Below are 22,199 nucleotides of genomic sequence, written 5' to 3'. Positions count from 1 at the left end.
CAGGGGCAATGGGTGTAAGGAAGCAACGAGATGGGGGTAATCAGGGGCAATGGGTGCAAGGAAGCAACAAAATGGGGGTAATCAGGGGCAATGGGTGTAAGGAAGCAACGAGATGGGGGTAATCGGGGCAATGGGTGCAAGGAAGCAACGAGATGGAGGTAATCAGGGGCAATGGGTGTAAGGAAGCAACGCGATGGAGGTAATCAGGGGCAATGGGTGCAAGGAAGCAACGAGATGGGGGTAATCAGGGGCAATGGTTTTAATGGGTGCAAGGAAGCAACGAAATGGGGGTAATCAGGGGCAATGGGTGCAAGGAAGCGACAAGACAGGGGGTAATCAGGGAAATGGGTGCAAGGAAGCAACAAGACAGGGGTAATCAGGGGCAATGGGTGCAAGGAGGCAACGAGATGGGGGTAATCAGGGGCAAGGGGTGCAAGGAAGCGACGAGATGGGGTAATCAGGAGCAATGGGTGCAAGGAAGCGACAAGATGGAGGTAATCAGGGGCAAGAGGTGCAAGGAAGCGACAAGATGGGGTAATCAGGGGCAAGAGGTGCAAGGAAGTGATGAGATGGGGGTAATCAGGGGCAATGGGTGCAAGGAGGCAACGAGATGGGGGTAATCAGGGGCAATGGGTGTAAGGAAGCAACGAGATGGGGGTAATCAGGGGCAATGGGTGTAATGGGTGCAAGGAGGCAACGAGATGGGGGTAATCAGGGGCAATGGGTGCAAGGAAGCAACGAAATGGGGGTAATCAGGGGCAATGGGTGTAGGGAAGCAACGAGATGGGGGTAATCGGGGCAATGGGTGCAAGGAAGCAACGAGATGGAGGTAATCAGGGGCAATGGGTGTAAGGAAGCAACGAGATGGAGGTAATCAGGGGCAATGGGTGCAAGGAAGCAACGAGATGGGGGTAATCAGGGGCAATGGTTTTAATGGGTGCAAGGAAGCAACGAAATGGGGGTAATCAGGGGCAATGGGTGTAAGGAAGCAACGAGATGGGGGTAATCAGGGGCAATGGGTGCAAGGAAGCAACGAGATGGGGGTAATCAGGGGCAATAGGTGCAAGGAAGCGACAAGACGGGGGTAATCAGGGGCAATGGGTGCAAGGAAGCAACGAAATGGGGGTAATCAGGGGCAATGGGTGTAAGGAGGCAACAAGACGGGGGTAATCAGGAGCCAAGGGTGCAAGGAAGCAACGAGATGGGGGTAATCAGGAGCCAAGGGTGCAAGGAAGCAATGGCTGCTTGCAATGTCCACACCAGAGACAGGTACAATGAGGGGCCATGGAATAAATTATCAAAATAGTTTTACAATGAGTGGTCAAAACAACAGAGAGAAATCTAAGACGGGCCATAAAGTAGTACCGGTAACTGCTTGTAAAAAGTTGCCCAAAAAATCAGCATGGTGGAGAACTTTGAGTTGATCCCTTGATGGCACAAAGGGAGGTTAAACATTTCTGAGTCACCCTATAAGTGGTGTCAGCTACAAGGACACACAAAACCTTTCCGACTACTCAATCATTTATTTAACAAAAAAGGATATTTTGATCCTTATGCAAATTAGCATTTTGGTGCCTGATGTATAACACTCTGATCTACTTTGATGTTTAAGTATAATAAATCCTTGACACTTATTCTGTGCACTGAGATTTATGACACAAGCTGCCACATGTGTCCCTCACTTTAGGAGATTATTAACCAAGTGATGTCTGCAGTAGATGTAGGTCAAAATGAGCCTCCAGTAACTGAGGCTGTAAAGAAATGTGCAGCTGCAAGGGTTACAGTCTTATTCTCTTCCATTCATGGGATACAAGTGGATCACAATCACTTCTCACAGTATGCAGGTGCCTTCTAATATAGAGCTGTATCTCAGATGTCACTATATAGTCATCCGCCTTACATAGAGCTTAGCTGCTCTGTCTTACCTTCCATTATAGAGGTATCCACCATATATAGAGCTGAGCCGCTGTATCTGAGCCGCTGTACATAGAGCAGAGCTTCTGTATCTAAGCTGCCTTGTTAGATTGTAAAATTGCTTTACATTTTTGAGGGGTGATTTCCATTCCAAACTTTCTGATGGTCAGGAGGAACACATTTGAGTCTTTGGTTACATCCCGGTTGCTGGATAAATTTTGGGAGCCATTTTTCTCTGCTGTAGATACAGCGATTACTCTGGATTTCGGGTAACATGCAGCGATGACATTATCCACCCCCATAACTCTCCCGAAGTAAACCCCCACTACACGTTTGGAGCCCAGTGACTGATTTAGGGGTTATCCCCTGGGCACTGCCAACCACCGCATCCAGCTGTATACAAAACTAGACCCCCGCTTCATCCCCCCCATCAATTTAGATAAAAGCCCAATATGGCTGCCAGGAGACCCCGCTCCTGCCCCTCGGTAACGAGGCTTTAATGGCATATTAAGTTTGGGAGAGGATCTGAGCTCTGTCTATTAAATACAATCTACATTTTCCAGAGACTAAACATAATCCCGCTGCCAAACTCCGGCGCATCCTTAAAAAGGCACCAGCAAGGTGCAATGAAAACGCCGCGCGTGAATGTAAAATAGCTAATAATAATCATGCCCTGAATAGATAATGAATCTTGTCCGTTTACTGCACTTTCCCCGTGATTAGACGCCTCGAGGGACGCAGGGAGCATGCTCGTTTTAATTTGAGAATCTCTCACCAGATAGATTCATCTTACAATTATAGGTTGTACTAATAGGTAATCAGGACAATCTCCAAACAGCTTCATTTCACTGCATTGTAATATCCAGGGAGGAAAGACGGAGAACCCCATCTCCCTGCACCCCACATCACCCCAGGGCCATTAGCACCCACCATCACCACCCCAGGACACGCTGCACCCTCTGCTAACAACCGAGGACCCGCTGAATGCCCCTCACCACCATATCAGGACACGCTGCACCCTCTGCTAACAACCGAGGACCCGCTGAATGCCCCTCACCACCATCCCAGGACCTCACCCATAAACCCTCCACCACTATCCCAGGACACGCTGCACCCTCTGCTACCTACCAAAGACCCGCTGAATGCCCCCCCACGACTATCCCAGGACACGCTGCACCCTCTGCTAACAACCGAGGACCCGCTGAATGCCCCTCACCACCATATCAGGACCTCTCCCATAAACCCTCTACCACCACCCCAGGACACGCTGCACCCTCTGCTACCTACCAAAGACCCGCTGAATGCCCCCCCACGACTATCCCAGGACACGCTGCACCCTCTGCTAACAACCGAGGACCCGCTGAATGCCCCTCACCACCATATCAGGACCTCTCCCATAAACCCTCTACCACCACCCCAGGACACGCTGCAACCCACTGCCAACCTAGGACACGCTGCACCCTCTGCAGAGGACTGAGGACCCGCTGAATGCCCCTCACCACCATATCAGGACCTCTCCCATAAACCCTCTACCACCACCCCAGGACACGCTGCACCCTCTGCTAACAACCGAGGACCCACTGAATGCCCCTCACCACCATATCAGGACCTCTCCCATAAACCCTCTACCACCACCCCAGGACACGCTGCAACCCACTGCCAACCTAGGACACGCTGCACCCTCTGCAGAGGACTGAGGACCCGCTGAATGCCCCTCACCACCATATCAGGACCTCTCCCATAAACCCTCTACCACCACCCCAGGACACGCTGCACCCTCTGCTAACAACCGAGGACCCACTGAATGCCCCTCACCACCATATCAGGACCTCTCCCATAAACCCTCCACCACTATCCCAGGACACGCTGCAACCCACTGCCAACCCAGGACTCTCTACACCCCCTGCCACCACCCCAAGACCTCCTGCACCCCCTGCCATGACTGCCCATTCAGCCTTCGCCACCATCGCAGGAGTCCCTACACCCTCACCACCACCGCGAGATTCCCTGCACCTCACCAGCCACCACCCCTGTCCCCCCTCCTTCTCCACCAGAACTCTCTGCATGCTCCGCCACCTTCGCAAGACCCCCTGAACCACCCTTACTCTTTCACACCCCAGGACCCCATGCACCACCCACCACCACCACAGGATTCCTGTCACTTCCCCACCAACACCCCAGGATCCCCAGGAACCCTCCTCTGTCCCGCCCCTTCTCCAAGCCACCACCCCAGCACCCCCCATCACCAGCCCAGAACCCCCTGCACCACCACCCCAGCAACCAAATCTATGCAGAGAGATAATGTGGGCCAGTGAAGGGTTAATGCAATGGCTTATAATATCCGCTTGTAGCTGACAATGTTTATATTACAGATTCCAAACCAAAGTAAAGTACAACCTGTCTCCTTCTAAAATATATTAATATTAATGTATGCATCCAAAACACAGAGTACAAATAAATGAACAGGCGGCTCCGCCTGCAACTACAAGGGTCCAGAGACACAGAACCTGAGCACCGGGCCGAGCCCAGACCTGAGGGGAAGAGGAGGGGGGCAATGCCCGGAATCCATTGTCCTCTAACATCAAGGAGTCTACAAGAAACCAAAGCCAAGAAAGGAAACCGCCCACGTCCCATGCTCTTTATGGATGAGAAGTCAGAGATGTGGAGGCAAATGCCCAAAGCTCAGGAGAAGCAAAGAGCCGGTCCTCAGGGGGTTAAAGAAGACCCTCAGGTACAATATATGACCCGAGGAAGGGGGGAGCTATCACCCTCCAAAAACCCCAGAGAAGACTCCAGAATGAAGTGCTCCAACCCATCTGCCACTGGACGCATTCCCAAACCTGTTATACTATGTCCCAAAGACACTTCACAGAGACGTCTGGATCCTGTACAAGGGGAAGGGGGGCTCAGGAAGCATCCTAAATGTACAGACATCTACCACCTGCTCACATCTCCAGGAAGACACCAAGACATGAGGAGAAACTGCCACAACCTAAAGGGAGAGATAGATAGATAGGAGATAGGATATAGAGAGATAGATAGATAGGAGAGAGATAGATAGGAGATAGATAGATAGATAGATAGATAGATAGATAGATAGATAGGAGATAGATGGATAGATAGCAGATAGATAGATAGATAGATAGGAGATAGATAGATAGATATGAGATAGATAGATAGGAGATAGATAGATAGATAGCAGATAGATAGATAGATAGATAGATAGATATGAGATAGATAGATAGATAGATAGATAGGAGATAGATAGATAGAAGATAGATAGATAGATAGATAGATAGATAGATAGATAGATAGATAGGAGATAGATAGGAGATAGATAGATAGATAGATAGATAGATAGATAGATAGATAGGAGATAGATATGAGATAGATAGATAGATATATATATAGATAGATAGATAGATAGATAGATAGATAGGAGATAGATAGGAGATAGATAGGAGATAGATAGATAGATAGATATGAGATAGATAGGAGATAGATAGATAGATAGATAGATAGATAGATAGATAGGAGATAGATAGATAGGAGATAGATAGATAGATAGATAGATAGATAGGAGATAGATAGATAGATAGATAGATAGATAGGAGATAGATAGATAGATAGAGATAGGAGATAGATAGGAGATAGATAGGAGATAGATAGATAGATAGATAGATAGATAGATAGATAGATAGATAGAGATAGGAGATAGATAGATAGATAGATAGATAGATAGGAGATAGATAGATAGATAGATAGATAGGAGATAGATAGATAGATAGATAGGAGATAGATAGATAGATAGATAGGAGATAGATAGATAGATAGATAGGAGATAGATAGATAGATAGATAGATAGATAGATAGATAGGAGATAGATAGGAGATAGATAGATAGATAGATAGATAGATAGATAGATAGGAGATAGATAGATAGATAGATAGATAGATAGATAGATAGATAGGAGATAGATAGATAGATAGATAGATAGATAGGAGATAGATAGATAGATAGATAGATAGATAGGAGATAGATAGATAGATAGATAGATAGATAGATAGGAGATAGATAGATAGATAGATAGATAGATAGGAGATAGATAGGAGATAGATAGATAGATAGATAGGAGATAGATAGATAGATAGATAGATAGATAGATAGATAGATAGGAGATAGATAGATAGATAGGAGATAGATAGATAGATAGGAGATAGATAGATAGATAGATAGATAGATAGGAGATAGATAGATAGATAGATAGGAGATAGATAGATAGATAGATAGGAGATAGATAGATAGATAGATAGATATGAGATAGATAGATAGATAGATAGATAGATAGATAGGAGATAGGAGATAGATAGATAGATAGATAGGAGATAGATAGATAGATATATATATATAGATAGATAGATATATAGATAGATAGATAGATAGATAGATAGATAGATAGATAGGAGATAGATAGATAGATAGATAGATAGGAGATAGATAGATAGATATATAGATAGATAGATATATAGATAGATAGATAGATAGATAGGAGATAAATAGATAGATAGATATAGATAGATAGATAGATAGGAGATAGATAGATAGATAGATATAGATAGATAGATAGATGAAATGTATTCCATGCTCCAAATAGTGAGCCTTTCTCAATCCTAAAGCCCGGCCCTACAAGGCGAGCACCTATATCAGCGGTGGCGAACCTATGGCACGGGTGCCAGAGGTGGCACTCAAAACCCCTTTCTGTGGGCACCCAGGCCTTCACCCCAGCACATAGTTTGCCAGATATGACTCAAGGCTTTCTCCTGTAGTCCAAGACAGTCGAGGACTTGCCTTGCTCAGCACTATTGTAAAGCAACATCCTTGGCTGCCAGGACAACAGGAGGAGCGAGACGGTGCGGATAGAGATGGATTGTCATTGGAGCTCCTGCTCTGGGTCTCCTGATTCTTCCTCTTCAGGGCACCCTGGAGGGAAGCTACAATCCAAATTTCCCCATCTTTCTATTGTATTGGTGAACCCTGTGATACAGCAGGGATCAGTAAGTTACTGCTTAAATTGTCATGATGGCACTTTGCGACATACAAGTGGGTTTTGGTTGTAGTTTGGGCACTCTGTCTCCAAAAGGTTCGCCATCACTGCCCTATATCATAGATAGGTAGAAAGAAATGAATAGAAGTGACGCGCTTTCATGGTGATATGGAAATGTTGCAGGTCTCATGGCATTTCTATTGGATGAAGCTATTGGGGGTGGAGTTACAGCCACACCCCTCTGATTATGATGTGACAGTGGGCGGAGTTCAGACAACCTCCAGACTATGCATCTTAGCTGGAGTGACAGCAGGGTACCTACAAGCTGTGATATCACAATATGCTGACATTTCCATTGCCTCCTCTGGTACATAATGACCCGGCTCAGGGGTCTCATGGGATGGTAACTGTGTAGGGATCAGCCGCAGCGGCTGCCTTATACACAAGAAGTTGTCATTTTGTATAAAATTTCAAAAAATGTAATAAACAAAACCATAAATAAGATACATAGTAACTAATAAGTGTCCATGACTTACCGGGTGATGTGCTGAGGGTCTGCTGCAGCCGCTGCAGAGGTTTCTAGCTATAGAGAAGAGAGGAGAAGGACATTAGTGTCTGTGCGGGGACAGGCTGACTTTCCACAATGACTAGATATGGATTTGGGTGTGGGAACACAGTCTTATGTATACATATCAACATATATTCAGCTGGCAGCCACAGTCCAAACAAAAGCGCAGAACAGGTGATGTCAACACAGCATGTGCCCGGCGAGGGCAGCGCGTACAGACAGCAGGGGGCGCTCCGCCATCTCCCCCAGACTTGTCATTCACTATAGGGGAGTGCAGCCCCCCGCATTCATACAGACACAGGAGGCAACACAGGATGTGCCCGGCGAGGGCAGCGCGTACAGACAGCAGGGGGCGCTCCGCCATCTCCCCCAGACTTGTCATTCACTATAGGGGAGTGCAGCCCCCCGCATTCATACAGACACAGGAGGTAACACAGCATGTGCCCGGCGAGGGCAGCGCGTACAGACAGCAGGGGGCGCTCCGCCATCTCCCCCAGACTTGTCATTCACTATAGGGGAGTGCAGCCCCCCGCATTCATACAGACACAGGAGGCAACACAGGATGTGCCCGGCGAGGGCAGCGCGTACAGACAGCAGGGGGCGCTCCGCCATCTCCCCCAGACTTGTCATTCACTATAGGGGAGTGCAGCCCCCCGCATTCATACAGACACAGGAGGTAACACAGGATGTGCCCGGCGAGGGCAGCACGTACAGACAGCAGGGGGCGCTCCGCCATCTCCCCCAGACTTGTCATTCACTATAGGGGAGTGCAGCCCCCCGCATTCATACAGACACAGGAGGCAACACAGCATGTGCCCGGCGAGGACAGCGCGTACAGACAGCAGGGGGCGCTCCGCCATCTACCCCAGACTTGTCATTCACTATAGGGGAGTGCAGCCCCCCGCATTCATACAGACACAGGAGGTAACACAGGATGTGCCCGGCGAGGGCAGCACGTACAGACAGCAGGGGGCGCTCCGCCATCTCCCCCAGACTTGTCATTCACTATAGGGGAGTGCAGCCCCCCGCATTCATACAGACACAGGAGGCAACACAGGATGTGCCCGGCGAGGGCAGCGTGTACAGACAGCAGGGGGCGCTCCGCCATCTCCCCCAGACTTGTCATTCACTATAGGGGAGTGCAGCCCCCCGCATTCATACAGACACAGGAGGCAACACAGCATGTGCCCGGCGAGGGCAGCGCGTACAGACAGCAGGGGGCGCTCCGCCATCTCCCCCAGACTTGTCATTCACTATAGGGGAGTGCAGCCCCCCGCATTCATACAGACACAGGAGGCAACACAGCATGTGCCCGGCGAGGGCAGCGCGTACAGACAGCAGGGGGCGCTCCGCCATCTCCCCCAGACTTGTCATTCACTATAGGGGAGTGCAGCCCCCCGCATTCATACAGACACAGGAGGCAACACAGCATGTGCCCGGCGAGGGCAGCGCGTACAGACAGCAGGGGGCGCTCCGCCATCTCCCCCAGACTTGTCATTCACTATAGGGGAGTGCAGCCCCCCGCATTCATACAGACACAGGAGGCAACACAGCATGTGCCCGGCGAGGGCAGCGCGTACAGACAGCAGGGGGCGCTCCGCCATCTCCCCCAGACTTGTCATTCACTATAGGGGAGTGCAGCCCCCCGCATTCATACAGACACAGGAGGCAACACAGCATGTGCCCGGCGAGGGCAGCGCGTACAGACAGCAGGGGGCGCTCCGCCATCTCCCCCAGACTTGTCATTCACTATAGGGGAGTGCAGCCCCCCGCATTCATACAGACACAGGAGGTAACACAGGATGTGCCCGGCGAGGGCAGCGTGTACAGACAGCAGGGGGCGCTCCGCCATCTCCCCCAGACTTGTCATTCACTATAGGGGAGTGCAGCCCCCCGCATTCATACAGACACAGGAGGCAACACAGGATGTGCCCGGCGAGGGCAGCGCGTACAGACAGCAGGGGGCGCTCCGCCATCTCCCCCAGACTTGTCATTCACTATAGGGGAGTGCAGCCCCCCGCATTCATACAGACACAGGAGGCAACACAGGATGTGCCCGGCGAGGGCAGCGTGTACAGACAGCAGGGGGCGCTCCGCCATCTCCCCCAGACTTGTCATTCACTATAGGGGAGTGCAGCCCCCCGCATTCATACAGACACAGGAGGCAACACAGCATGTGCCCGGCGAGGGCAGCGCGTACAGACAGCAGGGGGCGCTCCGCCATCTCCCCCAGACTTGTCATTCACTATAGGGGAGTGCAGCCCCCCGCATTCATACAGACACAGGAGGTAACACAGGATGTGCCCGGCGAGGGCAGCACGTACAGACAGCAGGGGGCGCTCCGCCATCTCCCCCAGACTTGTCATTCACTATAGGGGAGTGCAGCCCCCCGCATTCATACAGACACAGGAGGCAACACAGGATGTGCCCGGCGAGGGCAGCGCGTACAGACAGCAGGGGGCGCTCCGCCATCTCCCCCAGACTTGTCATTCACTATAGGGGAGTGCAGCCCCCCGCATTCATACAGACACAGGAGGCAACACAGCATGTGCCCGGCGAGGGCAGCGCGTACAGACAGCAGGGGGCGCTCCGCCATCTCCCCCAGACTTGTCATTCACTATAGGGGAGTGCAGCCCCCCGCATTCATACAGACACAGGAGGCAACACAGCATGTGCCCGGCGAGGGCAGCGCGTACAGACAGCAGGGGGCGCTCCGCCATCTCCCCCAGACTTGTCATTCACTATAGGGGAGTGCAGCCCCCCGCATTCATACAGACACAGGAGGCAACACAGCATGTGCCCGGCGAGTGCAGCGTGTACAGACAGCAGGGGGTGCTCCGCCATCTCCCCCAGACTTGTCATTCACTATAGGGGAGTGCAGCCCCCCGCATTCATACAGACACAGGAGGTAACACAGCATGTGCCCGGCGAGGGCAGCGCGTACAGACAGCAGGGGGCGCTCCGCCATCTCCCCCAGACTTGTCATTCACTATAGGGGAGTGCAGCCCCCCGCATTCATACAGACACAGGAGGCAACACAGGATGTGCCCGGCGAGGGCAGCGCGTACAGACAGCAGGGGGCGCTCCGCCATCTCCCCCAGACTTGTCATTCACTATAGGGGAGTGCAGCCCCCCGCATTCATACAGACACAGGAGGCAACACAGCATGTGCCCGGCGAGGGCAGCGCGTACAGACAGCAGGGGGCGCTCCGCCATCTCCCCCAGACTTGTCATTCACTATAGGGGAGTGCAGCCCCCCGCATTCATACAGACACAGGAGGCAACACAGCATGTGCCCGGCGAGTGCAGCGCGTACAGACAGCAGGGGGCGCTCCGCCATCTCCCCCAGACTTGTCATTCACTATAGGGGAGTGCAGCCCCCCGCATTCATACAGACACAGGAGGCAACACAGGATGTGCCCGGCGAGGGCAGCGCGTACAGACAGCAGGGGGCGCTCCGCCATCTCCCCCAGACTTGTCATTCACTATAGGGGAGTGCAGCCCCCCGCATTCATACAGACACAGGAGGCAACACAGCATGTGCCCGGCGAGGGCAGCGCGTACAGACAGCAGGGGGCGCTCCGCCATCTCCCCCAGACTTGTCATTCACTATAGGGGAGTGCAGCCCCCCGCATTCATACAGACACAGGAGGCAACACAGGATGGGAATAGGGAGGAGGGTAGTAAATCTTCTGATAATCCAGCACAGTACTATCAGTCCTCGCCCGGCCATCTCCCTCCTTTACCCTAACCAATTACACATCACTAGGGGCCACATCCCCAATGTATCTCCCCATAACAGTCTGTGTCCATTAGCATAATTTTAAAAGTTGATTTTAGAAGGAAAGAGGCCATTAATAAGAAATATAAGAAGATCCCACAGTCCCGGTCCTGGATCTATGAGTAATGTCCTTGGTTTATCAGGATGGATTCTGATGGGAGATTTCCTTTAACCCCTTCCCGACATTTGACATAAAAGTACTGCATCGCGGGAGGTGCGTTCCCGCAAAATGCAGCATGTTTGGGGCATTTCACAAAAATCGGACCCCCCCGCGCGGCGCTTACTGGGGGGGGGGGGGTCCACTGCTCCGATCACAGCCCCGGGACTGCCAGTGCCCGGGGCTGCACAATCTGCTTCCTGGTGCCGGGTCCCTGCCTTCTGGCAGGACCCGGCTGTAACGCACTGAGCATGCGCAGCATCTGTATTACACTGTGTACTGTGAAGAAGAGCTTGAACAAGCGGTCAGTGGATCGCTTGTTCAAGCTAACCTGTAAAAGTGAATAAAAACAATTAAAAACATTAAATAAAAACATTTTTTTTAAATAAAAAGAATTAATTAAATAAAGTTAAAGTCCCCTAAACACAAATATTCCCTATAAGCATGTAATAAAGTAAAAAAAACACAAAATCACCAAAAAACCCCACATATTTGGTATCGCCGTGTCCGTAACAATCCGTACAATAACTCAGAAACATTATTGGACCCGCCCAGTGAACGCGTAAAAACAAAACACGAAAAACTCGCCAAAAATGTACATTTTTCATAAAATCTCTTCACAAAAATGTTCTAAAAAGTGATCAAAAAAAGTTATGTGCGCCAAAATGGTATCAATTGAAAGGACAACTCAACACGTAAAAAATAAGCCATAACAAGCTCTGTCAACCAAAAAATATTAAAGTTACGTCTCCGAAAAGATGGCGATGCAAAAACAAATGAGATTTCCTCTATATTCGTTTTTTTCCAGTAAAATTGTAAAAATAAATGAAAAACTATATAAATGAGGTATCACCGTAATCGTAGTGATCTGTAGAATAAAGATAATATAGAATTTTTAGTGAACGATGTACGACCCCCAAATAATACAGAAAGAAAGGAAACAAAAATTGACAATTTTCTTTTCCTCCATACATTAAATAGTTAATAAAACCTCATCAATAAGCTAATGACCAAATAAAATGAAGTATTTGTAAAGTGCATCTCAAGTCGCAAAAAATAAGCCTTTATATGTCCACATTGCCTAAAAAATAAAGATTGTATAGCCAATAAAAAGTGACAATGCACAATCTGCTCTGAATGGCGCAGCTCCCCCTCAATGCCCTGGCGTGTGCCCATACAGCAGTCACCACCACATATGGGGTATTGTTATACGCGGGAGGGATTGGGGATCAAACTTTGTGGAGCGTTTTGGTATTTTATCCACTGAGAATTTTCACATTTTTTGAAAAACACATTAATTTAGCAAAAAAAAATGTACTTTCAAAATTGCATCCGATTTTGTTTTATCCCCTGTAAAAAAATTCAAGGGTTAACAAACTTCATAAAAGTTGTTTCATGTACGTTGAGGGCTGTAGTTTCTATAATGGGGTAATTTATGGGATTTTACTTCTATTTAGGCCTCTCAAAGTGACTTCAAACCTGAGCAGGTCCCTGAATAGCAGGATTTTGCGTTTTTTATGAAAATGTGAAAAATCGCACCCAACGTTCAAAGCCCCAAAACATCCTACAAATATAAGAGTATGCATAAAAAACCACGGAGACATAAAGTAGACATTCGGTGAATGTTAGTTATTAAGTATTTTTGCGGTTATGACAATGCGTGGAAAAAGAAGAACATTTTGAATTTCGAAAATCGAGAATTTTTCCAAATTTTCACCAAATATCTGATGTTCTCATAAATAAATGCAAAACAGACCACCCAAATTTTTCAACTACAACATGAAGTACAAAGTGTCACGAGAAAACAATTTTAAAATCACTTGGATATGTTAAAGCGTTCCGAAGTTATAACCATTTATAGTCACACAGGGCAGATCTGAAAAAATGGGAAGGTGAAAAGTGGCTCCGGCGTTAAGGGGTTAAATGGAAGAATTGAAATGTAGCTGCGCCGGATGAATAGCAGCTCCTTTTATTCCACCCCTTGGAGTGATGACTAGTTTTTGCCTTAGGATTCTGGACTATGTTTTGGGACAGCGCCGGGTCACCTCTAGTTTAGTTTGTGGTCTCGGATACGTCAGCGCATTCCACGTGAGATCCTCGTCACATCTTCGCCTCGTAGACTCCGGTCGGCGGCTGAAATCCGCTCAATTAGCCAATAAAGGTTATTCACTTTCATTCCAATTTTTTTTTTTCTCCCTGACATAAATGATTTGACAAATTAATGCTTCTGTTACTGCATGTTTTATCACTTTGGTTTTTTAAGGGCCGCGCTAACGCAACAATTATGCAAAAACTCCGAGGAGGAGAAAGTGACGGCAGATGTGGGAAAAGGAAAAGGGAAAAAAAGAGGAAACTGTAAAAAAAAAGAGGAAAAAAATCTGTATTTTTAAAAGGATAAGATTGCGGTAAATCTATAGGGGATCCTCATGGACGGGGTAAATCTATAGGGGATCCTCATGGGCGGGGTAAATCTATAGGGGATCCTTATGGACAGGGTAAATCTATAGGGGATCCTCATGGACGGGGTAAATCTATAGGGGATCCTCATGGACGGGGTAAATCTATAGGGGATCCTCATGCAGACAAGAGGGGTAAATCTATAGGGGATCCTCATACAGACAAGAGGGGTAAATCTATAGGGGATCCTCATACAGACAAGAGGGGTAAATCTATAGGGGATCCTCATACAGACAAGAGGGGGTAAATCTATAGGGGATCCTCATACAGACAAGAGGGGTAAATCTATAGGGGATCCTCATACAGACAAGAGGGGTAAATCTATAGGGGATCCTCATACAGACAAGAGGGGTAAATCTATAGGGGATCCTCATACAGACAAGAGGGGTAAATCTATAGGGGATCCTCATACAGACAAGAGGGGGTAAATCTATAGGGGATCCTCATACAGACAAGAGGGGTAAATCTATAGGGGATCCTCATACAGACAAGAGGGGTAAATCTATAGGGGATCCTCATACAGACAAGAGGGGTAAATCTATAGGGGATCCTCATACAGACAAGAGGGGGTAAATCTATAGGGGATCCTCATACAGACAAGAGGGGTAAATCTATAGGGGATCCTCATACAGACAAGAGGGGTAAATCTATAGGGGATCCTCATACAGACAAGAGGGGGTAAATCTATATGGGATCCTCATACAGACAAGAGGGGGTAAATCTATAGGGGATCCTCATACAGACAAGAGGGGGGGAGGTGATCAGCCTATAAATAGAACTGGTGCTCAGAGCTATTAGGAAGACTTAGCACCCCGGACCCCCGCCATGAGGGAGACCCCAAAGTCTGAGAACACAATGCACAGACACAATTCATCCCTCTCCACAAGGAAATGTAACAGGTAGCTGGGGCTCCAGGGGGTCGTGTCAGGGGATTGGGGTGCTCCTCCTCGCTGGGGGACACAGGGATACAGACAGGGCTGGATAGAGAAGTTCTAGAAGCTTTGTCTATTAGCGGAGAATGTTGCAGTCACTATAATATGGGGGCGCTGGAGGAGGAGCCGGGCACTTTACACCCCCCTATTACTTGGCTCAGTCCATTAGCAGCCGGTTCTGTCTGACAGTTAATGGAAATGAGGGTTTTGTTGTTTTTTTTAATGTTTTTGTTAAGTTTTAGCTCCAATCGTCTTCCAATCTCCTGACGCTCTCAACTAAGTCTCCCATTAATCTTTATCTCCAGGTTACTCCGTACAAACTAAAAACTGATGGGGAAGTTGTCCTGACACTGCTGTTCAAAATCCCCGCCACCCTGCTTCAGTAAGGGGCTCAATGCAGAGAGCTAAGAGCACAGCAGTGTGAGAACAAGGACACCTGGTGAAGCTACAATCCTGGAATATAAATCCATATTTCATAGTCCTGCTGCTACTAACAACATACACAAAGGTCTGGTTACACATCTCTCCTGGGACAATACATAACACTGGCTGCAGAGAGCACAGAGCACAGCAGTGTGAGGTCTGATTACACATCTCTCCAGGGACAATACATAACACTGGCTGCAGAGAGCACAGAGCACAGCAGTGTGAGGTCTGATTACACATCTCTCCAGGGATAATACATAACACTGGCTGCAGAGAGCACAGAGCACAGCAGTGTGAGGTCTGATTACACATCTCTCCAGGGACAATACATAACACTGACTGCAGAGAGCACAGAGCACAGCAGTGTGAGGTCTGATTACACATCTCTCCAGGGACAGTACATAACACTGGCTGCAGAGAGCACAGAGCACAGCAGTGTGAGGTCTGATTACACATCTCTACAGGGACAATACCTAACACTGGCTGCAGAGAGCACAGAGCACAGCAGTGTGAGGTATGATTACACATCTCCCCAGGGACAATACATAACACTGGCTGCAGAGAGCACAGAATACAGCAGTGTGAGGTCTGATTACACATCTCTCCAGGGACAGTACATAACACTGGCAGCAGAGAGCACAGAGCACAGCAGTGTGAGGTCTGATTACACATCTCTCCAGGGACAATACATAACACTGGCTACAGAGAGCACAGAGCACAGCAGTGTGAGGTCTGATTACACATCTCTACAGGGACAATACCTAACACTGGCTGCAGAGAGCACAGAGCACAGCAGTGTGAGGTATGATTACACATCTCTCCAGGGATAATACATAACACTGGCTTCAGAGAGCACAGAGCACAGCAGTGTAAGGTCTGATTACACATCTCTCCAGGGACAATACATAACACTGGCTGCAGAGAGCACAGAATACAGCAGTGTGAGGTCTGATTACACATCTCTCCAGGGACAGTACATAACACTGGCTGCAGAGAGCACAGAGCACAGCAGTGTGAGGTCTGATTACACATCTCTCCAGGGACAATACATAACACTGGCTGCAGAGAGCACAGAGCACAGCAGTGTGAGGTCTGATTACACATCTCTCCAGGGACACTATATAACACTGGCTGCAGAGAGCACAGAATACAGCAGTGTGAGGTCTGATTACACATCTCTCCAGGGACAGTACATAACACTGGCTGCAGTCTGTATGGCCACAGCTGCTGACAGGTTCCATATAATGAGAGATGCTTCTTCATAGTAATTTTGCCACTTGTAATTTCCCCTTCGCTTCAGTACTTTTTATATTTTGCTGTCGTTATGTTTGGGCCTCAGTAGGACCGGCCCGGTGGGTACAGAGGTCCACCACAAAACATGCACCATATTACACTGGGAAAAATAAAATCATCACAATAATAATAATAATAATAATAATAAAAAATCTTAGATCCTGAACTTGGGGTAAAAAAAAAAATATTCTTGTAAAGAGCCAAGATTTTTTTTTTTCTTTAATAACACAAACCACAGGCTTCATGAGCGGAGGAGAGCGGCAGGGGTTGTCTAATTACTTTCTGTGGAGTTGTGCGCATGATGTCAGCATACATGAATTACAAAGTGATTTTAGGGGAAGAATAAGTTTGAAAAGCCTCTCAGAATCCATGCCGCTCCGTCCGCCTGTGTCCGTTTGTCCGCACTCATGATTATTCATCTCGGCTGTCAACTTTGTGCCAAGTTTCTGGGTATTGCCGCACACAAAAAAAATGTGAAAAGCAGGTCTGGGGAATAAAAGGCGCGAGACAATAGAAACCCTACAGCCCTGCAGGCGAGATTCCAGCTAACCTGCCCCAGAACAAGAGCAAATCTCCAACATCAATCTCCCACTTTTCAATTAGAGCTGTAAAGTGACACAGACGGTGCATGGAATATTTATATTACACTATATGCAGCGCCCCGAGTGCTCCTGTCACATTATTACTGTACAATGAGTGGGGCTCAGCTCCGCCAGGACAGGGGACACTTAACAACCCATTCTATGTCTCCGAGACAGAACAAAGGCTCCAACGGGCCAGGAACAGCGCTCAGACCATTCATCGGCCGCCACCAGCCCCAAAACTACTGCACAAAAGTCTCCGCTCCTTCTCTCAGGAAACTCGGACTCGGGGCTTTATTGTAGGGTCTGAGAGAGACTGTATAGAAAAAATTTAAAAAAAAGACCAGAAAATGTCCATTATTACTTGTAGATCTCTAATCAACCACTTTATATTGTGCTCTATACAAAGAAAACTGCAGCCTCCAGCGTAATGTGAACACTGGACAAGAGCGTAACACAATCCTATTATACTCTATACATAGAGAACTACAACTCCCAGCATAATGTGAACACTGGACAAGAGCGTAACACAATCCTATTATACTCTATACATAGAGAACTACAACTCCCAGCATAATGTGAACACTGGACAAGAGCGTAACACAATCCTATTATACTGTATACATAGAGAACTACAACTCCCAGCATAATGTGAGCACTGGACAAGAGCGTAACACAATCCTATTATACTGTATACATAGAGAACTACAACTCCCAGCATAATGTGAGCACTGGACAAGAGCGTAACACAATCCTATTATACTGTATACATAGAGAACTACAACTCCCAGCATAATGGATGCACTGGACAAGAGCGTAACACAATCCTATTATACTGTATACATAGAGAACTACAACTCCCAGCATAATGTGAACACTGGACAAGAGCGTAATACAATCCTATTATACTCTATACATAGAGAACTACAACTCCCAGCATAATGTGAGCACTGGACAAGAGCGTAACACAATCCTATTATACTGTATACATAGAGAACTACAACTCCCAGCATAATGGATGCACTGGACAAGAGCGTAACACAATCCTATTATACTGTATACACAGAGAACTACAACTCCCAGCATAATGTGAGCACTGGACAAGAGCGTAACACAATCCTATTATACTGTATACATAGAGAACTACAACTCCCAGCATAATGTGAACACTGGACAAGAGCGTAACACAATCCTATTATACTGTATACACAGAGAACTACAACTCCCAGCATAATGTGAACACTGGACAAGAGCGTAATACAATCCTATCATACTCTACACACAGAGAACTACAACTCCCAGCATAATGGATGCACTGGACAAGAGCGTAATACAATCCTATTATACTCTATACATAGAGAACTACAACTCCCAGCATAATGTGAACACTGGACAAGAGCGTAACACAATCCTATTATACTGTATACATAGAGAACTACAACTCCCAGCATAATGTGAACACTGGACAAGAGCGTAACACAATCCTATTATACTGTATACATAGAGAACTACAACTCCCAGCATAATGTGAACACTGGACAAGAGCGTAATACAATCCTATTATACTGTATACATAGAGAACTACAACTCCCAGCATAATGTGAGCACTGGACAAGAGCGTAATACAATCCTATTATACTGTATACATAGAGAACTACAACTCCCAGCATAATGTGAACACTGGACAAGAGCGTAATACAATCCTATTATACTGTATACATAGAGAACTACAACTCCCAGCATAATGTGAGCACTGGACAAGAGCGTAATACAATCCTATTATACTGTATACATAGAGAACTACAACTCCCAGCATAATGTGAGCACTGGACAAGAGCGTAATACAATCCTATTATACTGTATACATAGAGAACTACAACTCCCAGCATAATGTGAGCACTGGACAAGAGCGTAATACAATCCTATTATACTGTATACATAGAGAACTACAACTCCCAGCATAATGGATGCACTGGACAAGAGCGTAACACAATCCTATTATACTCTATACACAGAGAACTACAACTCCCAGCATAATGGATGCACTGGACAAGAGCGTAACACAATCCTATTATACTCTATACACAGAGAACTACAACTCCCAGCATAATGGATGCACTGGACAAGAGCGTAATACAATCCTATTATACTCTATACATAGAGAACTACAACTCCCAGCATAATGTGAACACTGGACAAGAGCGTAACACAATCCTATTATACTGTATACATAGAGAACTACAACTCCCAGCATAATGTGAGCACTGGACAAGAGCGTAACACAATCCTATTATACTCTATACACAGAGAACTACAACTCCCAGCATAATGGATGCACTGGACAAGAGCGTAACACAATCCTATTATACTCTATACACAGAGAACTACAACTCCCAGCATAATGTGAGCACTGGACAAGAGCGTAACACAATCCTATTATACTCTCTACACAGAGAACTACAACTCCCAGCATAATGTGAGCACTGGACAAGAGCGTAACACAATCCTATTATACTCTATACACAGAGAACTACAACTCCCAGCATAATGTGAGCACTGGACAAGAGCGTAACACAATCCTATTATACTCTATACACAGAGAACTACAACTCCCAGCATAATGTGAGCACTGGACAAGAGCGTAACACAATCCTATTATACTCTATACACAGAGAACTACAACTCCCAGCATAATGGATGCACTGGACAAGAGCGTAACACAATCCTATTATACTGTATACATAGAGAACTACAACTCCCAGCATAATGTGAACACTGGACAAGAGCGTAACACAATCCTATTATACTCTATACACAGAGAACTACAACTCCCAGCATAATGGATGCACTGGACAAGAGCGTAACACAATCCTATTATACAGCCATGGCCATAAGTTCTGAGAATGATACAAATGTTAATTGTTACAAAGTCTCCTGCATCAGGTGTTATAATGGTAATTTGCATATTCTCCAGAATGTTATAAAGAGGGATCAGCTTAACAGCAATTAAATGCAAAGTCAATATTTGCCTAGAAAATGAACTTTTTCCCCCAAAACACATTTCCCCTTCATTGCAGGCGCCTTAGGCGGAGCAGCGGCCATGGTGTCAGTGATGTCCCCAGTAACACAGGTGCGGGGGCTGATGGGGACAGGGCTGGGGACAATGTGTCATGTGTAAGTAACAATCACCACTGGGCAGTATAATAGGAGCAGGTAACATGGTGTCAGTGATGTCTCCAGTAACACAGGTGCGGGGGCTGATGGGGACAGGGCTGGGGACAATGTGTCATGTGTAAGTAACAATCACCACTGGGCAGTATAATAGGAGCAGGTAACATGGTGTCAGTGATGTCCCCAGTAACACAGGTGCGGGGGCTGATGGGGACAGGGCTGGGGACAATGTGTCATGTGTAAGTAACAATCACCACTGGGCAGTATAATAGGAGCAGCGGCCATGGTGTCAGTGATGTCTCCAGTAACACAGGTGCGGGGGCTGATGAGGACAGGGCTGGGGGACAATGTGTCAGGAGTAAGTAACAATCACACCCCTGGACACTTTACAAGGAGGCTGGTGCTTGGCATCATTGTTTCTCTTCTGTTACCCATGGTTATCTCTAAAGAAACACGAGCAGTCATCATTGCTCTGCACAAAACTGGCCACAGGGAAGAGTATCGCAGCGAGAAAGATGTCACCTCAGTCACCAATCTATCACATCATCAAGGAATCCAAGGAGAGAGGCTCCAGTGTTACCAAAAAGGCTCCAGGAGCCCAAGAAGGAGCAGCAAGTGCCAGGAGTGTCTCTTACAAGTGTCTCAGCTTGGGGATGGGGCTCCCAGCATCGCAGAGCTCAGGAATGGCAGCAGCAGGTGTGAGGCATCTGCAGGCACTGTGACACTGCGGAGACTCCTGGAGCAAGGCCTGGTGTCCAGGAGGGCAGCACAGAAGCCGCTTCTCTCCAGGAACCATCAGGGACAGACGGATATTCTGCAGGAGGTGCAGGGAGTGGACGCTGAGGACTGGGGGACAGACGGATATTCTGCAGGAGGTGCAGGGAGTGGACGCTGAGGACTGGGGGACAGACGGATATTCTGCAGGAGGTGCAGGGAGTGGACGCTGAGGACTGGGGGACAGACGGATATTCTGCAGGAGGTGCAGGGAGGGGACGCTGAGGACTGGGGGACAGACGGATATCCTGCAGGAGGTGCAGGGAGTGGACGCTGAGGACTGGGGGACAGACGGATATTCTGCAGGAGGTGCAGGGAGTGGACGCTGAGGACTGGGGGACAGACGGATATTCTGCAGGAGGTGCAGGGAGTGGACGCTGAGGACTGGGGGACAGACGGATATTCTGCAGGAGGTGCAGGGAGTGGACGCTGAGGACTGGGGGACAGACGGATATTCTGCAGGAGGTGCAGGGAGTGGACGCTGAGGACTGGGGGAAAGGCGGATATTCTGCAGGAGGTGCAGGGAGTGGACGCTGAGGACTGGGGGAAAGGCGTTGTCTCTGATGAATCCCCTTTCCGATTGTTGGGAGCAGACAAGGTGAGCGATGCCCCCAGTCCTGCCTCCTGCCCCTGTAAAGCTCCTGCAGCCATTCATGTGTGGGGGGGGGGGGGGGGGGAGCGGCTTCTCAGCCAAGGGAATCGCCTAAAAACACCTCCATGAATAAAGAATGGAGCAGAATGTCCTCCAGGAGCCGCTTCTCCCGACCCTCCAGGAGCAGATGGTGATGAGCAGAGCCTCCTCCCGCATGATGGAGCACCGGCCATAAAGGGGAGAACTAAATGGCTCCGGGGACAGAACACAGAGATTCTGGCTCCATGGCCCGGGAACAGAACACAGAGATTCTGGGTCCATGGCTCCGGGAACAGAACACAGAGATTCTGGGTCCATGGCCCAGGAACAGAACACAGAGATTCTGGGTCCATGGCTCCGGGAACAGAACACAGAGATTCTGGGTCCATGGCCCGGAGACTCCCCGGATCTTATCCCATTGAGAACTTGTGGTCAATCATCAGGAGACGGGGGACAAACAAAACCAACAC

General features: G+C 48.0%; 1 protein-coding gene across 7 annotated transcripts in view; it reads right to left on the bottom strand.

Annotated features, from left to right (window-relative positions):
- Positions 1-22,199, bottom strand: part of ZBTB20 (zinc finger and BTB domain containing 20) — a 713,029-nt gene that overhangs the window by 464,348 nt on the left and 226,482 nt on the right. For all 7 annotated transcript variants that reach the window (XM_072138925.1, XM_072138923.1, XM_072138926.1 and 4 more), the window contains one exon: positions 7,495-7,541. The gene's annotated coding sequence lies outside the window, so the exon portion shown is untranslated. The remainder of the gene's footprint in view (positions 1-7,494; positions 7,542-22,199) is intronic.

The sequence above is a fragment of the Engystomops pustulosus genome, chromosome 2 (genome assembly GCF_040894005.1).
Source record: "Engystomops pustulosus chromosome 2, aEngPut4.maternal, whole genome shotgun sequence".
Classification (NCBI taxonomy): domain Eukaryota; kingdom Metazoa; phylum Chordata; class Amphibia; order Anura; family Leptodactylidae; genus Engystomops; species Engystomops pustulosus.
The sequence above is the reverse complement of the archived record's forward strand: the minus strand, read 5'-3'. Positions and strand labels throughout refer to the sequence as shown.